Source organism: Marmota flaviventris, chromosome 17, assembly GCF_047511675.1.
Source record: "Marmota flaviventris isolate mMarFla1 chromosome 17, mMarFla1.hap1, whole genome shotgun sequence".
NCBI classification, from domain to species: Eukaryota; Metazoa; Chordata; class Mammalia; order Rodentia; family Sciuridae; genus Marmota; species Marmota flaviventris.
In genome coordinates, this window is record NC_092514.1 from 9,105,282 (window position 1) to 9,129,985 (window position 24,704).

The following is a 24,704-nucleotide window of genomic DNA, read 5'->3' on the forward strand; positions in this document are numbered from 1 at the left end:
TACCTTCTGCAGAAACTGTTTTTGGACCCCACTCCTAGCAAGCAGGTACCCTCTTGTATTTCCACAGAACCTGTGTTTAACACCTGTGTTTTTTGTTTTTTTAATTTTTAATTTTGTTTTGCTTTTATTTTGTTGTTGGTATTTTTTGTTGATGATGATGTTGTTGTTGTTTTTGTTGTTGTTTTCCAATTGCTTCTTTACTTATCTGTCTGCCTGACTTAATATGTGCCCACAGGGTCTGGGTCTTTATATGACCCTAGTTTTTGGTGTCTCTGGAATTCAGCCTACTGTGCAGTAAATCACAGAGGTCCCCAAAATATCACCTAATATCAAGTTTAGTGCAATTCTAGTAAACGAGATTGATGAAGTGACTTGTGTTTTTTTCTTCCATATCTACGAGTTTTAGAATATGGCAGCCTAGTGTTTCAACCTGATCGTCAGAGTACAGCAGGTAAAGAGACCAGACTACGGAGCCATTTACTAATCAAAAAGTCCAAACCTTCTGTTTTGTTCTTGTGGGGAAATGACTTGCAATTCCATTGTCTGTGGTGTTATGTTCCATTAAGTACTATGTGTTCATCTTTAGCTTCTAAGCACATTGGTACGTTTTGCTAAAAATTCACTGTGCAAAAGGCTAACATTGCCATTTTGTAGTGTAGCACGTACTCAGGATGCAAGGTCAGTGTTCCTACGGAAGTCTGTTATTGTGCACACAGTGCAACTACAAGCCATCACTGGCTGGGTATCGGGTTCTTTGTCTCTCATTTTATTTGCATTGTATCAGTTCATCTGATTCTAACTATAATGTGTACAGTCCCTCTTTGTTGTTGCCTATATTTCAGTGAGGAGAAAACAGACCAGAAAGCTCAGCTAATCTTCCAATGTAACTTGGCTCTAGAAGCTAGAGCTGGATGGGAACGTCAAGCTATGAGGTACCCCATCAAACTTCCGAGCTGTTTCATCTCAGCCTCTGCAGAGCTATAGAGCTGGAGATGGGTAGAGTCATGGGTTGTGGTTGGGATGAGGAACAGGTGGAGGGGTATGGGGAGGGGGAGGCATCTACCTGTAATCAGAGATGAGACCAGGCCTGCAATCCCAGTAACTCAGGAAGGAGGAATGCAAGTGTGAGACCAGCCTCCATAATTTAGCAAGGCCCTCAGCCACTTGGCAAAACCTCTATCCCAAAATAAGGAAACAAAAAGGGTTAAGGGTGTAGCTCAGGGTTAAAGCACCCCTGGGTTCATTCCCTAGTACCAAGAAAATAAAAGAAAACAAAAGAAACAGCTGGGAGCACTCTGGGTGATTGGCATATGGATTTGTACCAGCAGGGGAAAAAATGACGAGGGAGAAGAAACCCATTAGGTTGGTATATATTTGAAAACTAAACATAGTTTAGCATGAGATGCAAATGCTAAAGCCAAGCCTGCTCTAGAATATTTTCTTTTTAAATTTTTTTTTATTTTAATGGACCTATAATAATTGTATAGATGGATGGGGGCACAGTGTGATATTCGGATACAGGTATGCATTTGCTAATAATCACATCAGGGTCTTTAGCCTCTCTATCACCTCATGCATTTATCATTTATGTGGAGTGAGAACATTCAGAATACTTTCCTACCACTATTTTGAAAATTTCCATACAGTATTGTGCAGCCCAGTGATCCCACTGGGTGGCAGGACACCTGCCTGCCTCTCACTAGTACTGCTGACCGGTCCCTCCTCTCTCCCCCCATTGCCCTCCCCAGCCTCAGGATAGTTTTAAGAAAATATCCTCTAGAGGATATTTTCTTAAACTTGAATAAATGATCTTTTCAGACTAAAAAATAAATATGCAAGTGTCAGTTCTTTGAATCGCCTAGCTCTGGGGACTTGATGCCATAGATTACTTTTCCCCCAATTACCAGAGCTTCAAAATTATTGTTCATTTGCTTCCTTGACCTCTCACATAAAGGACAGATCCACCATTTACAATGTGACCAAAGTCATCGTGATGAGTATTTTTAAGGCGCTGTCACCTGTGGTTGTGCTGATTTTTAATAGTAGCCCCCAACTAATCAATAGATAATTTAATTCGAAAATGTGGAGCCGTAAACTTTAGAGCTCAGCCTGGTATTTTCTTATTAATTGCAAAGATGGCAGAGCCAACCTGGAGCCGAGAGCTGGTAAGACATTTGCCGAAGCCTGATCTTGGGGTAGCTCAAGCCAGTGTGGCTCCCCAGGGGCCACACGCTGTTGGTGTCCCCTGCTGGTGGAACCTGGGGACTTCCAATGTGGAGTGAGGGACGAGGGTCATCTCTGGGTCTGGCTCCCAGTCAGGGATCTGCCCTGACTCCCACATCTTCCAGTTCTTATTCCAACCCAAACAGGAAGCTTGCAGAAGAAACAGGAATGAGATCTCAACCACACAGCATGATCTTAATGGATTTTGTGCAATGCTGCCAATAAGCCCTTGGCTGTCCACCAAGGTGGTGCTGGATGGTTCCTACGCTACACTGTCCAGGAGACTGACTCTCCTTCCAGTTGCTGATGACCTACTTCCCACATACCTTCCCATCTAGGAGGACCATGGCCCTTGTTGACTGTTTGGATACTTCTTAAAAACATTTGCTTCCTAGGTATCAGAATGTCACTGGTTCTAAAGCAAGAGTCAGATGAAGGTGATATACTGAAACCTTCCCTTTGCCTCACAAAAAAGATTAAGACCATCTTTCCATCTGTTTGTTGTGTATGTGTTTTTATTTTTTGTGACAGTGTGTTACATCTTACATATGAGGTGTCCCCCAAAAGCTCATGTGTGAGACAATGCAAGGCTGTTCAGAGGTGGAATGATTAGATTATGAGAGGTGTTAACTGATGAATGGATGAATCCACTGATGTGGATTAACTGGGTGGTAACTGTGGACAGGAGGGGTATAGTGGAAGGAACTGAGTCACTGGGTTATGACTTTGTGGCTCATATTTTGCCTCTGGTGAACAGAGCTCTCTCTCTCTCTCTCTCTCTCTCTCTCTCTCTCTCTCTCTCTCTCTCTCGCTGTCATGTCCTGAGGGGCTTTCCTCTTCTACACTCTCCCAACATAATGTTCTGCCTCAAATTAGGCCAAGAGCTATGGAGTTGCTTAGCCATGAACTGAACCTCTGAAACCATGAGCCAAATAAAATTTCCTTCTCTGTTCTTGCCAGGTGTTTTAGTCACCGCAACAAAAAAGCTGACTGAATCAGTAAGTTCCGAGGCTGGCCTTGAACTTGAGATACTCCTGCCTCAGCCTCCTCCGTAGCTAAGACCACCGTGATTTCCTGAATCCCACTTTATATACAACAGCAAAGCGGGGGTCAAATATTTCAGCAGATGCTCTTTTTCTGCCTCAGAACTGCCTCTTAAAAATACTTGAAATCTGTTTTCTGTCTGAAGATGTGAAGTGTTCATTACAGACCAGAGATAAACACCCAGTAAGACAAAGAAAGCAAGGCTGAGCATTTCCGTGTATAGACCTACCTTACCCAGTTTTTACTTCATAGAGACCCCTTGTCCTTTTTGTTTTCTTTAAATGCAAGTTAGAAGCACTAGTGTGGCCTCCCTTGGCAGTGTGCCTGACACTTCTGGATCACTGACTGATGTCCCCCCAATTCATTCAACACAGTTAAGGCCACACCTTCATAACCTCCACAAGCCCCGGTACAAAATACCTTCTCAACTAATCTTTGTTAGATGATAATGAGTGAACAAACAGGAAGCTGAACATAGCCCGAGTCCAAACTGATCTCATCAATCTCCTCTTCTAGGCCATTTAGGGTTTTTGTTATTTTAAACAACCCTTATAATGAACATCCTTATGGTCAAACCTTCACACGCCTTCCTTATTATTTCCTTGTATAATTTCCTTGGCATTAATGCAGACAATGAAAGGTAGTGAACTCTGACATCTGTTAAAGGCTACCATCAACATAGACACTTAAATACAGATTGCAGAATCACATCGGTTACACATCCACATTTTTACATAATGCCCTGTTAGTAACTGTTGTATTCTGCTACCTTTCCTATCCTCTGCAATCTGTATTTGGGATAAAATTGGGAGTTCATAACCAACTTGAATCTAATGTATGGAATATGATATGTCAAGAGCTTTATAATGTTTCGAACAACCAATAAAAAAATAAATTAAAAAAAAAACATAGACACTTAAGAAAAGGCAAAGAGAAAATTAAAATAGGTGATGGAGTTAGACAAAACCTGGGATGCAAAAGAACTGAGAGCTGCTGCCACAGAGATGCTGCATCTTACACCTAGACAATGAACATGCCAGCAACTGTCGGGTGGGCAGAGACTGAAACACACACACGCACACGCACACATATACACACTCATATTCACACTCACACCTCAGGGCTGCCGGATCTCAAGATGAAGAAGGCTGGGCCAGATGGGGTGGACAATATGGAACTTCAGGGTGGATCCCAGGCATTCCCACCTTCCTCCAGGACAACCGAAGCAGGCTCCCGAGTCTCAACCTAAACTTTAACCAGCAAGAGAGCTGACCTTGTGGCAATTGGCCAGCTCATCATTATCTGAAGACATGTAAATTAAAGATGCATCTTGATCAAAAGAGCAAGGGTTCCACCTCTTTCCAAACTCCTTTCCTTCCCGCCCTTGTTCCCAACTACTCTATAAGGAAAGGATTGCTTAGCTCAGCAGGGTAAAACACATTATTCAGAATTAAACAAGTCTTATTTCTAAGACAGCAATCTCTCGCCCCCACCACAAGTTCTAAAGGGCCACGACAAGGCTCCCTGGCAGTCAGTGTAAGCTTTCAAGGTAAAATTTCTTTACTTTAATTAAAAGCTACCAAATTGGTGGTGTGCCTCGGTTCATGATGCATTTTAGAAACAAGAAGACATCCTAGTTGTTCGGTGTGGCCTGGGGATGTTTGGGAGTGAGGAGATGCTCTGCTTTGAATGATATTTAAATTCCTCTAATATATTCCTGGCTGGACTCTCATGTCAATTAATCAGTGCCAAGGCTCTGTCTAACATTTTGTTACAAACTGGGTTCAATTGTAATTTGTCAACTCCAGCACCCGTTGCTATGACAAATAGCTTCGGTCTGGTTAATCTTTTGAACATAATAGCATTCTGCTACTTTGATAAATCTATTATGTCGTGGTTTACATATGCTTTGGGGAAAATTTTTATTGGGACATTTTACACTAAATTATCTCTAGTCTACACTAACAAAGCATGAGGAGGAGGGCTGAAGTTAATGGGTGCTTCCCAAGATCTCAAGGGTGCAAAGTTGTCTCGGATGTCAAACTCAAGAGTACGAACCACACAGTCTATAAATCTTGGATCCACGCGGACTTACTTGGGCCATTTCCTCCTCTTACACCTTGATTTTTCTCATTGGCATAGTGAAGACAGTGGTTTGGACCAATTTTGTTGAAGTGTGATGGTTCAGTGTGCTATAGCACAGTGCCTGCCTCATTAAGGAAAAAAATAAAAACTGATAAGCCCCAAGTATCCCTGTCATTACTAAGGAAGACCTCTTTTGCATAAATGCTAATGCAAGGTCCTTTTCATAATCCTTTAAAAACATTTAGACAGTTGAGGTTTCTAGTATGAATGCCAAACAAAACCGTTAAGGGAGTCTGCAGACAAGAGAGGTGGAGGTCCTGGGTGGTCCCCGAGAGAGGCCCCTCCCCATGAGCTGCCATCGAAGGAGGCCAGCATGGGCGTTTGATGACCCCGGCTCACAATTTGAAACTGGCTGCACGTTGTCCTTCTGGGTCTTCACACTCAGGATGCTCCCACCCGGGGGGAATGTGCAGGGGCTACAGTTTTCAGCGATCCATTGTCGGAAAGTCGATTCTGCCCTTGGCAGCTCCGAGTGAATCCAGACGACTGTGAGTGGAATGGCTCTGGATAAGGGCTACCGTGAAAAGAAGGGGACAGGAAAGAGAAGCTGGGGGCAGAGGGGCCAGGCCTAGTTGATTTTATTAATTGGAAACTAATACCACGAGAAGAGAATCCTCCCGTATCATATTTAGGGCAGGGTGATTAAAGGTAGTTTTTATTAAGGCTCTAATTCCTTACAGTGGAAAGAGCTGCCGCGCTCCATGATAAAAAATTGAAATAACACAATGCCCTGCTGACTTACAGATAAATGAAACATCAAAACTCTGGTAAATATTTAAGGTGTTCTGACAGGTTATCTTGGCATTGAAACATTCCATTTCCTGCCTCTCTCTCTCTCTCTCTCTCCCTCCCTCCCCCCCCCCTCCCTCTCTCCCTCTCTCCTTTCTCCAAGAGCTTCCCTCCATACAGAAGCATGTACCCTCAATACACCACGACATGGGGCGGATGACAGAAAACAGTTAAGGCCAACTTACAGGGGGAATTTTTATATGGGAATTAATGTCAGGGAGGGAGGGGACAGGAGCACAGAGGAATCCCATTTTCCTTGTGAAGAGGAAGGGCTCAAGTTGTAAATAACCACGGGGAAGACTTCCTACAAGAAATCCTCCAGTTCGGCCTTTGAAAAATAATTCCCAGGGTGATTCTGCTTTCATCCATGAATTTAAGTCTAATTTCGGTGAACTTTTTCAGGGAGGTAATTATACCCAACACCATCTATGGAATTCAGATTGAGGGTATTGAGCTGGGGAGAGTCAGCAAGGCATTTCTGGAAATTGATCTAAATAAGCCACGTGGACATTTGGATGCAGAACCCAGTGCAGGGACCCTTGCGTAGCTGCAGCTGCCCGCGTGCTGAGGTCTGCAATCAATTTCTATTCAAAAGAAAAGGCTGTCACAATATCAAGTGAAATGATGTGTCTCTGCACAGAGGAGAATATTTAGGTAACATTGTGGGTGTCCTTATTTTTTCGGTCTGAAGGATGGTATGTGTGCTATATAAACCAGCCAGCAATCACTGGGGACCCGCTGATAACTAGCCCAGTAGAAAGCATCCCGAACCAACAACATGCTGCTCCTCTTCTTCAGTAATTAAGCATTCAAACCAGTCAACAGCTTGGTGGGAATGATTTTATGACAAATGACCGGGAGCATATCAACCGTAAAACTCAGCTCGGCAAAAATCCCTCAAGCCCAGGAAACTCAATCAATGTAGAGCAGGCGTCAGAGGCAGGCGCGGCCGCTCCCTTGCTCAGTGGCATAAATCCAGGGAGGCCCGCACTGCTCTGCGAAGGCTGCCATACAGCAACACAGAGGAGGAGGGCAGGCGGGCTCAGGGCGGGCCAGGGGGAAGGAGGAAGATGAGAACAGGGTTCCTCCTGCTCCCCTTTGAGCTCAGCTTCTGCTGCCTAAAGCTGAGAATGAAGAAACCACCGTGCCCTGTGTCTATGAAGTCAGCTCTGACAGGCAGGGACACAGACTGGGAGTGGCACTGGGCTATGGCAAGATGACCCAGCTGCAAAGGTGGTCCCTAGCACATCCCCGAAGAACCCACAAAGGCCAAATGCAAGAACATGACTTTAACCCCAGCCCATGAGCTGGAAATGTGACGTCAGTATTTGTGCTGTTTGTCCAATATTTCATTATATAATTTTTCAAACATAAGCAAACCTCACACTTTTGATGCAACACCCCATTATCCATCCCCCAAATCCTATTAGCATTCTTCTTTTGTTTTAAAATCATACATTTTCTTCTTTACATTCAAATTAAGCTCACTATTAAATAGACATAAAACATAAAAACTGTACACACTAATGGGGCACCATGTGATGTGTTGACCCGTGCATACATAGCAAAATGCATAAATCAGGTTAAACATCTCCTCAAACATTCATCGTTTATTTGTAATGAAAACATTCAAAATCCTTTCTTCTAGCTTTTTAAATAAAAAGAACACCACTACCTATGGCCACTGCACTGTGACTAGCACCCAGAACTTTCTCGCTTCTCTCTCACTGTAACTTGGTACCCTGGAGCCACTCTGCCCATCCTTTCCTCCCCCACCTCTCCCCAGCTCCATTAACCACCCACCACTCTACCCTCAACTTCCATGAGGCCAACGTGTTTAGATTGTACACATGGGATCGCACAGTACTGCCTTCCTGCAAGTGGGTTATTTCACTTAATGTGACGGTCCCTAGTTCCAACCAGGTCGCCACATTTACACTGGCTTCCTCCCAGGTCTCACCATCTGTCTGCCTTCCCGTGCATCCATCAGCCCATTTTATTTTTAGTGCATTTCAAAGAAAATTTCAGACATTGTTACAACACCTCTATGAACTTCAGCATGCCCCGTACTAGCTCCAGTTCAATCTTTGTATTTTTGATGCCAGGACTTCCCAATACTGCTGTAAGACCCGTATAAAACATTCAAATAAAATTTGCACTGATTTACAAAAAGAATACACATTTTATTAAAAAGTACATTTTCCTTTCCCCAAAAGCAACCAAATGCAATTGCTTGGTATCCATGGCTTATAAACACACTGCCAAAGGGGATAGAAAGATTCTGCAGGAGAACTGAGGAGATGAAATATGAGGGTCTACAAAATAGAGACTAGGGAGGCTGGTAGAAAAGGCAGAAGCCACAGGAAAAATAAATAAGGAAAACAATACATTGGAGTAGAAAAGAAGTGTGATGACTTCGTCACCAGCACAAAAGGGTAAAGGTCAGGAGGCAGGTGAGGAGGAACAGGGAAGTTCTACATGGAGAGAGATACTGGGCAGGGCATGGTGCTGCACTCCTGTGATCCCAGCAGCCTGGGAGGCTGAGGTAGGAGGATCACAAGTTCAAAGCCAGCTTCTGCAAACTAGCAAGGACCCAAGCAACTCAGTGAGATCCTGTCTCTAAATAAAATATGAAAAAAGGGCTGGGGATGTGGCTAAGAGCTCCTGGGTTGATTGAACTAGGGATTCCTAGTACCAAAAACGAGAGAGAGAGAGAGAGAGAGAGAGAGAGAAAGAGAGAGGGGGGGGGAGGGAGGGAGGGAGGGAGAGGGAGGGAGGGAGGAGAGAGAGAGGTATACTTGGGCTGTTCAAAGCCAACACACTCAAGGTATGTGTGTGTGATAGGTGCCACTGGTGTTCCGGGGTAGGGGATGCAAGATGGGTATGGGAAGATGCACTCACAAGCCTGAAGACATTTCCAAACCTCACCTGAGATCCCACCCACCTTCAGGCATGTGGCAGTCCACTTTCAAAGATGGACCAGTGTGGACAGAATGGGGCATCCTGCCAACAGCAAGGTCCAGCCCCAGAGGGAGCCCCTGGGATCTCTGAATCCTAGAAATGCTTGAAAAGGGGAGCCATTACTTCTTTGTGGCCCACTTCTTGGTTCACTCCCCCCTACTTTTCTCATATGGACGCAGAATATTAATTAGACTGAGATCATTCCATTTCATCCAATAATGTCAAAGTTATTGGAGATCTGGAGTGCATCCAAATTTCATTTCAATCTATCACTTCAGCGTTATAAATGGCAAATCAATATTTTTAATACTTTTCCATCTTAATGTTTTCTGATAGAACAGAGCCAGCCCATCCTGCAAGAGATATGCAGACAACTGAAGCTACACTTTGAACATAACGGAATGCAAAGGCAGTGGCTTACGGCGGCGGCGGCACATGCCCGCACTGGGTCACCACAGTAGATGGACTCTCGGTGGGAGGGAGAGAAATTAACACCTTTCTGAAGTTGAAAGCAGTGGTAACTTGTTACTGAGCCACCCATTCCAACTGGGATCCCATTAAAGTGCTAGACTTGGGGGCAGAGACATAAAATCTCAATTAAAAATATTGTTTGTTAAAGCCTGGACTCATGCTGGCACCCACAGAAATTTCATATGAAGCAGCAGCGCATCCCCATCTAAAATTCAATTATGTAAGTCCAAGACCGTAGCCGGTTTGAGACAGCTTCGTTATGGAAATAATAACAAGTGGGTTTCGATAATCACCCTTTCTTCATAAGATCATAGGGGCAGCAGACAATGCAGGGGCACTTCTGGAATGGTCACTCCTGGCTTTATCGGCTCGGACATTTTAAGCAGCAAGCTGATGGCGACCAACAGGCTAAAGAAATAAAGCATTATGACGGCCTTACTTTTTGTCCATTTTCAACACGGAAATAATTGGTCCATGAAGGTGGGAGCACATCCCTGCACACCATGGCACAGGGGACACTTTGCGCTGGGTTTGAATGTTCCTTTTTTTTAGTGTCCCTTAGAGTGACAGACAAGGTGTTACTTTAGAGGCTGCACTCTGGTCACCAGTTTAACATTCTTTCATCTCTGATCAGCTACTGGTAACATCACGCCAAGAAACATGTCAAGAAATATTAACTTTGGATTAAAAAAGAGTGATTTCGTAGTCTGAAAACACAAATTACTCTTGAGCCAGCTCGTTTTCTGCTCCTGATGCTATTTTAAGCTTGGTTGCAATTAAGTGCCTAAATGCCATAATATCGCATCCGTCACTGGCTCCTCTCTCTGACCCATTATTAAAACAAAGAAGTGCTGGGAGGCCATGAGAATTATTCAATACAAATGACTTAACAGCTATTGATAAATTTACCTTTAACAAATGCCCTCCAGTAGGGCTCATGATTCAATAGGTTTTGTTACTTTTTTTTTCCTTCCTCTCCTGCAACCCACTTTACTTCACCCAGCCCACTACTCAATGCAAATACCAAAGCCACAGTTCTGACAGAACCACAGAGATCAGAACCCCAAGCACCTCTACTGAAATCTTAATGTTCACCCCTGGGTGATCTCTGCATCAATTTCAAAGATGTCCTTCCAAGGCAAGAGTGTAAGGGAGAAAAATTCATAAAAACTCAGAGAGGGCCTTCTCTTCCTCCCTGTGTCTACCAAGGTCCAACACCCTGAAACCGTTAGCTTGGCCCTTATTATATTCTGGGGACGTCGAGAAAGAGAAGTCTTCCAGAAACGTGTTTCTCGCGGACGAGCTGACTATTACTCCGAGGGGGACAGAAAGTAAGTAGAAATGAAAACATTTGACGTTGCATTCTTTGGTGGTTTTCATCCTAAGGCGACTCTGTCGACACTGACAAACTTTCCAAGCCACTGATGTTCTTTAACAAGAATTTGTGCACTGCAACTCTTTGGGCTCATGGCTCACTGAGGACCCAGATGTGCTACCCCAATAGACTGATGAGGGGAGGGAACCCTGGAGACCACAAAGACAGGGGAGGGCAAGAACTTGTGCTAGGGGAATGGAAAGCAGCAGCTCTGGAATCGGGCCGGCTGCCCGTGGGCTGTGCCCATCAGAGGCTAATCCCTGGACCTCAGTGTCCTTATCTGTAAACTGGAGAAAACTCAGGAACAAGGAAGTCATGGCTCACGTCCTGAGAGCTCCCTGAGAAGCAAGCGTACAAGGTGCCGCACGTGTACTTGGGTTCTCTCCATCAGTGGCTCCATGACATGACCGACCAGCTGTACCCAGGAGCAACCCAGACCTGGAAGAGTGAGGCAGCGAGATCCATCAAGCGCCTGCATGAGATGAACAGGAGAGCTAGGACTCACACCCAGAGCTGCCTGAGACCGCAGCCTTCTCGGCTGTGGTGAGACACCACCTTCCAAATACTGGCCTCCAAGGACTCTTCACTCCACTGTGGATGAAAACCTAAGACTCTTCACCGACCAACAATCCGCTCCTCCTGTCAGACACTCACAAGATCTGTGCGCTTCCCTCTCAGATGTATCAATCTCAGAGGTGCTTTCTGAACTCTCTCTTCTCCTTGACATAATCAGGAACTCTGTCAGTCTGCTCCCTGCTGAGTCCCTTGCATCTAGTAGGCACTCAGTAAAATCTTAATGAATGAAGGGTGAAAGTAAACAATTATAACCTCTGGTAATTCTTTATATATTTAGACAAAGGTCATATCCTACCTATTCCAAATAATCTGTACCTGCCCACCTGTATATGAATGTCTACGCCGTATGTGTTTATAGAAAGAGGGGTGGAAGGGGAGGAGGAGAGGCAGGGAAGGCTGCATCTATATATCTCTGGTATTTATGCACAACCTGGTACTGATCCCATAATGGCATTCAATTAAATATGCATGTATGGCTTAACTGAGACACTAGTAAATCACACCATAAATCACATCAGGAAAAAAACATAGATCCTACCAGATAATAATTATATATACAATTTTAGATAACACAGAAAGTATCAGTGAAATGATACAATAGAAAAACAGTATCATTACCGGTGGCGAACCCAGCCCACCGCACACTCTTATGCTATGCGTATTTTGAAAGGGAAGGGACTTGGAAGAAACAGCCCAGTCCTCATCATGCTGAAGTTGACAGAGTGTTATGTTTTTTTCCACCAGCTTTACAATTGTGAAGCTGTAAGGTATGGATTGCCTATGAAAGTTTTATGCTGGGAAAATGACTTCAAATGGTGAGCAGGGCCTGGGAATAAATCATGACCTGGACACATCTGGGCATGTAGGTTGACAACTCCCAGGGAGCTATTTGCAGGAGCTGACACCTACAAGGCAGACGGTACCCAAAAGACGTGTTTCTTTTTCCCCCCACAGCCCACCCCTGGTACTGGGGATTGAATCCAGGGATATTTTACTACACCTCCTATTAAACTACACCCCTAGCCCTTTTTTATTTTTTACTTTGAAACAGGGTCCTATTAAGTTGCTGAGGTTGGCCTTGAACTTGCGATCCTCTGCCCCAGCCTCTAGAGTTCCTGGGATTACAGGTGTGCACCACCACACCTGGTCAAACATATTTTCCCTTGTGTAAAATAGTGACCAGAGTTAGGAGTAGGAAGGCCAGCAACAATTTTCCTTTTTTTTTTTTTTTTCTTAACAAGAGATAATGTCTGAGATTTTTAATGAAAAAAAATCAATGGAAGATGCTGAAGGTAGGTACCTCTTTTAAGAGATTCTGTGAACTCGGTGCGGGACATGCTTCTTACAATCCTGGTGAACATGTGTGTCCTGGTGTGGTCCCACAGTGTGTGGACCCTGCCTTGGAGCACGAAGCATCCTGGGAATGTCCAGGACACCGGAGTGTGTGTGCACCTCAGGAATCTGAGAAGGGATACCTGCAGAACAGCAGAGCTCCACCAGGAGAGAGGAGATCGGGGAGCCTCCTGCTGCGTGTCCCAGAGGACTTGGAGAACACAGAGTTCCCCAGAGCCAGACATCAGTACGTGAGCTGTCACATTTACTAAAATCTCATGTGTGTACCAGTGTCACCTGGGTTATATTTACCAATATTTCTCTTTTCTCACCTCTACTTTGCACAGTGATAGGCCTCAGGTAGGAGCTCCACTAACTGGAAATGGCTAGTGATTTAATAAGGCAACGTGAACACCGGCTAGACTCTGACACCTTGGTCTTAAAGCTGGAAATCTCATGGTATTAGCCTCCTCCAGCTCTTTTCTTCTCTTCAAAGATACTCTGGCCAAGGGCACTTGTATTTCTACATGAATTTTAGAATCGGTTTGGCAGTTTCTACAAGAAAGGTCAGCTGGGGTCTAGGGGGCACTGTGCTGAATCCAGAAGTCCACTGGGGAGAAAGCGATACAGAGGTGATGACGAGTCTTTCAACCCAGACACCTGCCATCAGCATAGATCTAGTTCATTTCTTCAGGACTCTTTAATTTCCCTGTTTTGCAGTTTACAGACTAGGACTTGCGTATCTTTAGTCAGATTTGTCCCTCTAAGAATTTAGTTTTTAAATGGTGTTTTTAAATTTCGCTTTCCAATTTTTGAAGTTAATGTATAGAGATACACTTGACACACAGAGATAGAAAGACAGACAGGTGGGTTTTGCATCCTACAACCTGATACACTCTTGGTTCTGCACCAGATAATCAAGCAGTCTCTGAATAAAGACTACTTTACTACTACTTTGTATATATATTCTTATTTAAAGTTCTCAGTAGACCCTCTAGTAAACATGGAATAGAAGTGGTGCAAATAGACACCATGACTTGGCCTTGATCCCAGGCAGGAACCCCAGGATTTCCCAGCAAATGTGATCTTGGGCCACGATTTCTACAAGTATCCTTCATCAAGCTGAGGAATTCCTCTTCTCTTCTGACTGCACTGAAGGTTTTCAATCAGAAATGGATGCTAGATTTTGTCAAATGCCTTCCCTGCCTCTATTAAAATGATCATGTAATTTCACATTTTTTTTCTGTTAATATGGTGAATTATATGGGTTGATTTCCAAATGTCAAAGCATTTTCACCACCCTGGAACAAAATCCATTTTTCATGACATAATATCCTGTTTCTAGACTAATGGATGGGATTTGCTAAGTGTTGTTTAGAATTTCCTTGTGAGTGTGCAGGAGGAATAATACTCTCACTGCCTCTTTGCATACAGGGGATTTTCCCCCCTCCTCTGGATTTGGCATCGGGGTGATGCTTGCTTCACAGAATGCAATGAGAAGTACCGATTCCTTTTCCATTATCTAGGAGAGAATGTTAGGGTTCTCCAGAGGAACAGAACCAGCAGAGGACATCTCTATGTAGGAGTATAAGAGGGGACTGATGGGTGGGCTCACACAGAGACTGGACAGACCCACAGTGGCCGTCTGTAGGCTGGAGAGCAGGAGGAGCCAGTAATTGCTCAGTCCAAGAGGAACCAAGGATGCAGCCTGGGTCTCAAACTCACTCGTGAGCGTCCCCCTTGGAAGAAGAAGACGCTAGGGTCTGACGTCCATGGGTGAGGGCAGCAGCAAAAGCCGCAGAGCTCACGAATTGAACTTGCATCTGCCCAGCCTCCTCCTCCTTCTGCCTCTGTTCCAATGGTTCTGGGTTTATTGGACAGTGCTGCCCACTTTCTGGATGATCTCTGCTCTCAGTTGGCTGCCCCACATGCCAATCACAGACTGCCCCCCCTCCCCAAGGCTCAGTCTTTGGGGTTTCCGAGGTGCCTGTCGATCTAATCAAGTTGACAGTCCACCTGAGCCATCCCAAAGAGTAGAGTCATCTTGGCCTTGAATTTTCTCTTTCTTTTGAGGAAGATTTTTTAATTACGGGTTTCACAGCTAGGAGGAAATTCAGATGACGTAGTTCTTCTGGAGGGAGCTTTCTTAGTTTGTGCCTTTCAAAGAATGTGTCCCAATAAATCTCGATTTCCTGATTAAAGTTATTTATAATATCCCACCATTCCTTAATATCTGTAAATTCTGTGGGGATTTTACCTCTTTAATTCCTGATATTGGAAATTTGTATCTTCTCTCTTGTTCCCAAATGTGGCTATTGATTTTATGGATTTTTTTTCAAAGAATCAGCTGTTGGTTTCACTGACTTTCTCTATTTTTGGCTTGTTTCCTATTTTATTAACTTCCCCTCTAACCTTCATTATTTCCTTTGTTCCACTTGAGTTTGATTTGTTCTTCTTTTTCTGTTTCCCTGTGGTTAAAGATGAATTAATTGGTTAGAACTCTTGATTTTTCCCTAATCTAATCTGGGTGCTTAACATTGTATATCACACTATGAGTTTATCCCTCAGCCTTTTTCAGTGACACCACAAAAATATGATATGCCATTTATTTTCATTCATCCAATGTTTATTTTTATTGTCCTTTAGACTTCCAGTCTATCCCATGGATTTTTTATAACTAGGTTGTTTATTTATTTTTTTGCCCTGTTTGGAGATTTTCTTGTAGTTTCGTCACCCTAGATTGATTCCATGTAAGAATATATTCTGATTTCAAGTTTTTAAAATTTGTTATTTGTAAAAATAGTGTAGTCCAGGATAGGGCGTTTTTTGGTAAGTTTTCCTGGTGTACTTGAATAGAATGTGTATTTGACTATTTGAGGTAGACAATTCCACAATTGCTAATTAGAAAGAGTTGGTGGATAATGTTGAAATATTCCATATTCATGTTTTGTGGCTATTCACTGTATTAGATATTGAGAGAATAGTGCTGAAATCTATGTCTATGTTGTCCTCACAATTCCATACATTTTGTTTCATGTATTTTGAAGGGCATAAACTTTTAAGATTGCTGAGTCCTCCTGATTAATTGACACTTTTTCATTTTGAAGTGACTTAGGACTCTCTTTTTTCATCTAGAAATTATTTGTTGGATGTTGGTATAACTACCAGCATTAGTATTAGAATAGCATATCTTTCTTCATCTCTTCTTGTTAACCTATTTGTGTCTTCACATTTAAAGGATATTTCCTAAACAAGTCATATTTTTATTCACCCAACAATCTCTGCCTTTTAACTGGGTATATTTGGATCATTTATATTTAATGTAAATGCTGATACAGCTATCTTTAAGCCTATATGTTTTCTCTTTGTCCCCATGTATTCTTTGTTCCCCTTTTCTTCTGTTTCTGTCTTCTTTGATGGATTCTGTTTTGTCCCTTTTGTTGAATTATTAGATACACTTCTGTGCTTTGACATTTTAGTGGATGCATTAGGATTTGCATTATACAGTATGAAACCGATATCCTTGTAACTTTGTCTTTTGCAATTATTATAGATCACAGTTACAAAGATAGCACAGAAAAGTTCTTTGTCCCCATTTAGTTGGTGACACTGGTAACTCACTGGTTACATCTCACCAAATTATTCCACAATGTCATAACCAGATATTGACATTGGTATTATATGTCCAGGTAATTTTACATCCTTTTATCACATGTGTAGACTTTTGTGACCTCTGCCATAGTATGAGAGTCCCATATTTTGCTTAATCATTCACTATTGTAGAGCTTTGGAAAGATTCTAGTTTCTGACGCTTAGATATAAAACTGCTAAAAATAATTGTGTACAGGTTTGTTTGTTTGTTGTGTGTGTGTGTGTGTGTGTGTGTGTATCTGTTTTCATTTTTCTGGGATTAATGCCCAGAAATGTGATTGTTGGCTCACATAGTAAATGTATATTTATTTTCTTCATGAAATGCCAAACTATTTCCCAGAAGGGCTGCATCACTTTCCATTCCCACCAGCAATGTTTGAGAGATCCAGTTTCTCTGCATCCTTGTAAGCATTTGGAATTGCCCATATTTTAAATTTTTTCTGCAACGTGTGCAATGATATCTCATTATATTCTTAATTTGCATTTTCCTAATAGCTAGTGATGTTGAACATCTTTTTATATGTTTATTTGCATCCTCTTTGGTAAAATTTCTCTTCATTCTTTCTGGTTAGCCTTTTTTTTAAATTGACAAATAAAATTTGTATGAATTTATACTGTACAACATGATGCTTTAAAATACGTATTCATTGCAGAATGGTTTGATTGTGCTAATTAACATATGTGCTGTTTGACATACTTATGCTTTTGAATTGAGAAACTTAGAATTCACTTAGTGATTCTCAAGATACAATATATTGTGATTAAATTCAGTCACATGCACAACAGATCCCTTGAACTTATTCCCCCTGTATAACTGAAATTTTGTATCCTTTGACCAACATCTCCACAAACCCTGCTCTTCCAGCTCCTCATAATATAACACTGCACTTCTTTATATATTTCAGATATTAGTTCTTTAACACATGTGGTATTCACATATTTTCCTCCCAGTTTGTAGCTTGTCTAATATCTTGACTGAGTTGTTCACAAAGCAGAGGTTTTCAATTTTGACGACGTCCAATTTATCACTTTGTTTTCTCTTCTAGATTTTTGGTTTCGTATCACCAAGCTCTAGGTAACAAAAGATTTTTTTTCTATGTTATCATCTAAAAGTTTTATAGTTTTATGTTTTGCACTTAATCTATGATTCACTTGGGTTACTGTTTCATGAGGTGGGTGTGAAGTTTAGATCAAGACTGAGGACGATGACTATGATGTTGATGATGATGATGATGATGATGATGATGCCGCCGCCGCCGCCCTTGGCCATCCAGCTGGTACAGTGCCATTGGTTGAAAAGATTTTTCTGTTCACCAATAAACTGCTTTGCACCATTGTCAAAAGTCAGTTGGACACAGTTTTACAGGAAATTTCTGTGTTCACTATTCTGTCCTCACTAGGTATTTACCTTAAGCAATTATCACACAGAAATAATTAGTGGAACTGAACTACATAATGTCTTAAGACAGTATGGGTTGGTCAGTATCTCACTTTCCTTTTCAAAACTGTCTTGGTTATTCTATTTTCTACTCCTTTCCATTCAAATTCTGGAAGAATTTCATCTATCTCTACAAAAAAAAAAAAAAAATCCCCAGCACCACATAAGAATAAACAAATAAAAATAAACATATTGTGTCCCTCTACAACTGAAAAACATGTTTTTAAAAGAAAGAAAAATAGTATAACTTTTTATCCAAAAAACATGGTCTTGTTCTTTGCCTTGGTCTATCCACGTACCCCTGATTCTTGCCAATACTCTCTGTGCCTGTGTCTTTGCTATTTCTCCTACTGTAAACTGTAAGAAGGGGGGCGGGTCACTTGTCTTACACAATTACAGAGGGTGCAACACTTAGTAGGAGCTCACTGAACGTTGTTTAAACGTAGCCCCCCCTTTTTCAGACAGAATAAGGGAGCGCTTCCCAACGCCTCATCTGCAGCAGACATCACCAAGTGATCACAGCACTCCTCGATGCCAAATCCACACCTGGACTCAGAATCCCCTGCTTCCAACTCTTGAGTACCTCACGTGCCACATCTTTTCCATCTTCCAGGTACCCACACCTGGAATCCACAGAGGATGAATAAAATATTTCACGCCTAGTCTGAACAACAACGTAATGTAAATCACAAGCTTTCCTTCCAACTGGATTCTCCATGTCAACAATGTGGACATGTATTTTATTCGCTCATTAGCAAATAGCCCATTCCATGGCTAAAATAATTTGAAGCAAAGGTTGCACAATCTTGGATGGGTCAGAGTTAATCCACCTGAGCCACCCAACTAGGGAAATAAACACCTTTCAAAAATTTTTCAAAATGAGAAGAACCACCTCAGTCCTCTACCATCTGTTCATTCCTAGCGGCCACAGGAGGAGGGCCTGTGAGTTAGGAAACTCATGTTCCAGTCCCAGAATTCATTTCTTCATAGCTGTGCTCTCCCTGGTGGAAGAGGAACCCAGCTCACCACCACTGGCTCGTTCTGATGCTTGTCCAGCCGCTCAGGAGCCTCCGGGGTCTATCAGGGATTTTCACACCCAAGCTTTAGCGTGTAGGGCAAATGCCACCCCAATTCAGAGCAAGAACTAACAGCAAACAGTGCCTGTCACCCAAATGTCTTTGAATAAGTGGCTCTGAATAGCATCTGTTTTCTGAGGACTTACTCTCTAGAAGACCCTGCGTGAAGAGGGATCTACTGATTTATCTATCTACTACTTTCTAATTCCAAAAAAGCCCTAAGGATGGGGGCAATTCTCCTGATTGATAACATTGAATAACCAGGTACAGAGTTAAAGTCCCCTCCCCCAAGATGACCCCACTAGTGAAAGACTGAGGCTGGACTGGGGGGGCCACACTGCTTTAACTCAGACACCTGTAATTCTTCCAGTAAGTCACACAAATCTAGCAATGCATCATCAGTAGTATTTTAAAAACACATCTGATAACATCTTCCAGACATCCGAAAACATTGAGGAATGACGCATCTTCTCACTGGTGCGCTGCTCCATTTCATGCATCTGGATAAGAAATAAGTTCCATGTATTATAGCCGCAGAGTATACTGTCCCCATCCAGGTAAGGAAGGAGGCCAAGTGGGAGAGAGGAACTGAAATCCAGGGCCACAGGCCGTTCCTTTCCTTGCCAAGAAGATGCCCTCAGAAACACGAGGAGCTATCACAGGGAAAATGACAACTGAGTAATAAAGATGCGGTCCTGGGAACTCGGGGACAGCACATAAGCACACCATCTTCCCGTTGACTTCAAACAAATCCTGACTGGGTCCTTCCTGCTGTAGGGGAATGTGAGCAGGTGACTTAACTGCCTGCACCCAAGTCCTTATCCACAACAGGGGCGTAGGTTGACCTTCACCTGCAGGTATGTTGTGAGGGTTAAATGAGATAATCCCTGTAAAAGAAACGGCCACACATTTGCCAGTGTTCAGTCAATTAGAGCGGTGATGATCAATGATTAGCCATCTCATGAATTAAAAAAAAACAGCTCACAGGATATCCTTTTTTCTTCCTGAACAAAGCAAATACATCTCTTCCAATCCTCCCATGCACAGGCTCAACAAAGGGCAGTTACAGACATTCAATGAGAGTTGATTGGAGGGGTCAAGCTTCACACAATCGCCGAGCCCATGGACATGGGCTGGGATCAAAAGGACATAAAAAGTGGAAATAAAGCTATTGAACTCCGTGTGATTGTAGCAGAAGCCTGTGCGGTTCCGGTAATAAGATTAGAACTTCCATTCAAAAGGGCCACGGAGAAGTTCTCTACAAGGACCACAGCAAGAATTCAAGCCCCGGACAAACCCTAATGATGCTCTCGGGACTGTGTGCTGTGCCCTACAAACTCACCCGTGGACTGTCTTGATGGAAGCCCTCTGAGACACACAGGATGCTACCAGACCATTTAGCAATTGGAACCCTGTACAGCCTGGCACTGATGACGCTGGCCGTGCGTCCTGGCTGAGCCTCAGCCCTGGAACTAGCTCCACTCACCCGTCAGCAGGAATGGGATTAGAACCCAGCTCTGTCGATTTCAGAGCTCGGATTTTTAACCACTGCAGGCTACAGCCATTATTTATATTTGCTATGTATTAAATATTAAATGGTTCATTACAAAACTATTGACTAGCTTGACCTAGCAAATTCTCCTGCTGCCCTTATAAAACCCATAATGAAACCTTTTCTATTTAATTTTCATGCTATAGAGCCGAGTGGGTCTAACTGACAGAGTCCCTGGTCGGGTTCCCAGGTGCAGAGAGCCAACAGAGCATCTCTCCCGGAAAGATGATTTCCAGGCTTCACGTCTGTCTCCGTCACGTTGAAGGCCATGTCTCAAAAATGGAAGTGTGCTGGGCCTCTGCCACCTGCCAGTCCCACGTGGTTTAAAAGGACGAAGAACATAGGAGGGTTGGGGGCTGTTTCAGCTCAGTGTTCACAGTCGGCTATCTGCGGGCATTTCAACATGGCTTAAGTTCATGTATTTTCTTTTTGGCCATCTTTTATGTACAAAGGAGGCCTGCGGGTTGTACTTTGTCTTTTTTTTTTTAAATAAAAAGAATCGATACGTAAGTTGTGACCCCTTTTTTAAAAAGATGTGTGAAAGTAGCTTTGACTTTATTCAGAAATTAGTGTTTTCATCATTTGCCATGAAAAAGAAAGGAAAAAAATCAACACACTTTTAAGAGAGAAATGGGTTTAGATGCCTGTTCGAGATACAACCACAAACATCTCACCTCATTTACTCCTTTCAAAACAGGTGCCCACACATGTGAGTACAATGACAAGGGGCTTGTTCTCCTGGGGCCTCAGTCAGGCTGAGGTTCTTGAGATAGCAAGGACACTATCCTCCCACACACTACCACCATAACCTCACTCTTCCCTGCAAAAGCACTGTCCCCCTGTGCACAGGGGAGTCCTGCCTTGCAGACCTCAGTGGACAATATTAAGATGGATGTTTTGCCCCTTCAGGATGAAAAGCAACTGCCTGGCACACCAAATCTCTTTTCTAGGTTAAAACCCTGTGCCCACCGCCCCTGGATAAGACACTGAATGAACCAGGTGACCTCCGCCCCTGAATCACCTTCCCAGGGCAGGCACAGGATGACTGGCTGGGCCAGGGAGGTCACCTGCCTCAGGGCAGCCCCTTCCTGGGCAGGAATGGCTGACTGATCTGAGGCTCCCTTTCTCCTGAGACTCTGAACTAGGCTCAGAGATGGTGACCGCTGGAGCTGGAACCTCACTGCATTCTCAGCCAAGCTGGGCACCACCAAAGTCCAGCCACAGAGCAGCTGAAGTTGTAGAGAATCAAAACCAGTGAGCAGAGAAACCAGGCCTTTGGCGAGAAGAAGGGATCAGATGGGAGGGAAGAGATGGGAGGAATTCCACACAGAGGGACTGGAATCAAAGAGGAGAGTAGGAGAGTAGGAGGAAAGGAGAAAGGCGAGGGAGACCTCTCACACCCTAGCTGGACTTCTTGCAGCCTGGTTCCTGAGATTCTCCAGGGCCCTTGAACAGCTTCTGTTGGATTCAGACTGATTTTCAGCAGGTCCAGCTAACCTCATACTCCTGCATGCCAGACTTTAATGGGCTGTGCAAAAAGCCACGGAATCACACGAGTTTGGATTCCCCCAGATCCAGACAGTGAGGCAGGGATTTAAGAGAAGTAGGGAGAGGAAGTTGCAGAGGGAAAAGGCACTCGGGTGTGCTAAGAAGCCACATGCCCAAGGGATCAGTCAGGTGGGGCTCTGTGTAACGCCAGGGCCCGGGCCACATCCCGCCCAGGGGTGAGGGACATAGGGTGCTTACGCACCAATTCTCAAGAGTCCTCCACTGTGGGCTGCCCACCAGAGAGTCGACTGCCCCACAGTACAGGACTCCTGTGTGCATGGGCAAACCAGCTTCCCACCGTCCTGGGAGATATCCTCAGAAGTAAAGACCCTGGCAGCTGAAGGTTGGCAGGAGCACGGGAAGACGGCACGCCCTAAGGATAAAGGGGTGGCAGCACTCCCCAGCAGACACGCTTTGGTATCACCAGCCCCTTGCTTCCGAATCCCAGCCATCACTAGATGCCAAGGGCGTGCACAGGCAGAGGCCAGCATGGCTGGTAGGGTTTCCCCACCTGCTTGGTGATGCTAACTCCGTTTCACTACCTGTCTTCCACTTCCCACTGGACTGCAACTCTGGGATCCACTTCCTCGGGGACCTGACCTGTGCTTTTCCCTGCAAGCTTTTCTACCGTAATTCTGCTGTTCTAGAAGCTCATCAGTAGCCCTGCTGCAATCAGGCGTTCAGGGGGAAGGAAGTGACCAGTTCAGGAAAAGTAGAGGGGAGCCCAGGAATGAGGGGTCAGATGTGAGGGAAGAGACCAGAGGAGTCCGCCTTCTGATCTGCAAGGCCAGACAGACCCCCTTTCCTGACCCACAGTACAAAGGATCCCGGCGAGGCTGGTGTTTCTGAAGAACCTGGATTTGGATCCCTGTGGGGCTGGCTAGAGACATACATAAAGGATAAAAATCCGCAGGCCCCAAACTGGAGGATTCTTACTGAAGGCAGGGTGGGATCTAGGTATCTTGAGTAAGATCCACGGTGGCTTTGCTCTTGGGCAGCATGAGCAGCTCCCACAGATGGCATCTAGGCTCTCTGCCAACTGGGAATTCTATGATCCACTACACAGTCGGTTTGGTCTTGTTGTCTTTAATTATATCCTAAAAATGGTTTGGGGGTCCAGGACAGTGGCATTTCACATAAGACTCCATCGTTGTTGAAGCTTTACTACCGAATGACCCATCTCCTCACTAACCAGTGGCCTCACTGTCATCCACGATCCAGCCAACTCCCTCCCAGCGCTGCAGACAGACAATTAGAGACAGACAGACAGATACAGATGAAGATTATACATACTTCCTCTTTCTAATATATTTTGTGTTCTGATTGAAAATAGGCGAGATCCAAGGGATCCTCATCAACCATCATTCCCAAAATGATTTCCCCTCTGTCAGGCTCCCCAGCCACCCCTATGTAACAACAGCTCCCATGCTGGTGAACAATTCCACCTCCTCCCTATATAAACCCTGGGCATCATTCTAGAATTTGCTGGCATGTCCCCCGCTCTCCTCCAGATGGGTAAAGAGTTATGATTACATTGGACTTCTCAAGGGGAAGGAAATAAGTAACTCAAAGAGAGGGCTGCAGAGGTGGAGAAATATCTAACAGATAGCCCAGGGAGATCTAGACAGCATCAAGATCATCTCTCTGCTTGCTTCTAACCCCTCCAAATTATTTCCTGGGGAAAGCCCTCGGGAGGTGGAGCATCTGTCACCACCCAGATCTGGGTTGCTCATGAGCCCTTCCCTCCTCTCTGGGAGGCCCTGTGCACCAGGGTTGGGAAGAGCCAGCTGGGACCACTCTTTTCTAGGCAGCTTCCTCCCAAGCCCCACCTTCCCTCCAGGACCTCAGTCCTTTCCATGAGAAGCATCCCTGGCTCTTCAGAGCTAGAAGCAAAACCTGGTCCTACATGAACACAGAGCTGGATTTTAAAACTCAACTCTCAGGAGAGGCCGGATTCCTGCTTCACTGACTGTCCTGCCTTCCAACAGCAACCCTGAGATTGCACCTTCCAGGTGCACAAGTCTGAAGCAAGAGCAGGACCAGACAAGTTCTCTAAGCATCCAGAACCCCCTAGAAGTCCACTCTCCCCCTGGGTCTTGAATATGCTCCTCCAGTCACAACCATGAGGCTTCCCAGCAACTGTGTGTCGACATTTTCTTTGTCTGGGGGTCCAAAATGGCATTTTAAAACTCTCTACGGGGTTAGTTCAAGGACTCCAGGGAGATGACCTTGCTCTTCTTAGTAGCCACCAGAACACCTGTAAGACCCTTAGAATGGGGCAGACGTGAAGCGATTTTTTTAATAAATGAGTGAATGTGTAAATGAATTAGATTCACCGTGATTCTTGTTCTTTGCCTTATACTGAAATCAACTGGGGAGATTTTTAAAAACCCTAATGTTCGGGCTTCAATCTCAGAGCAATTAAATCAGAATCTCTGGGTCTCCGGGACCTGGTGAACCCTATTATATACACATAATCCAAGATACCCATCTGTCTATCTCCTGGCTAAATCTATTATGCAA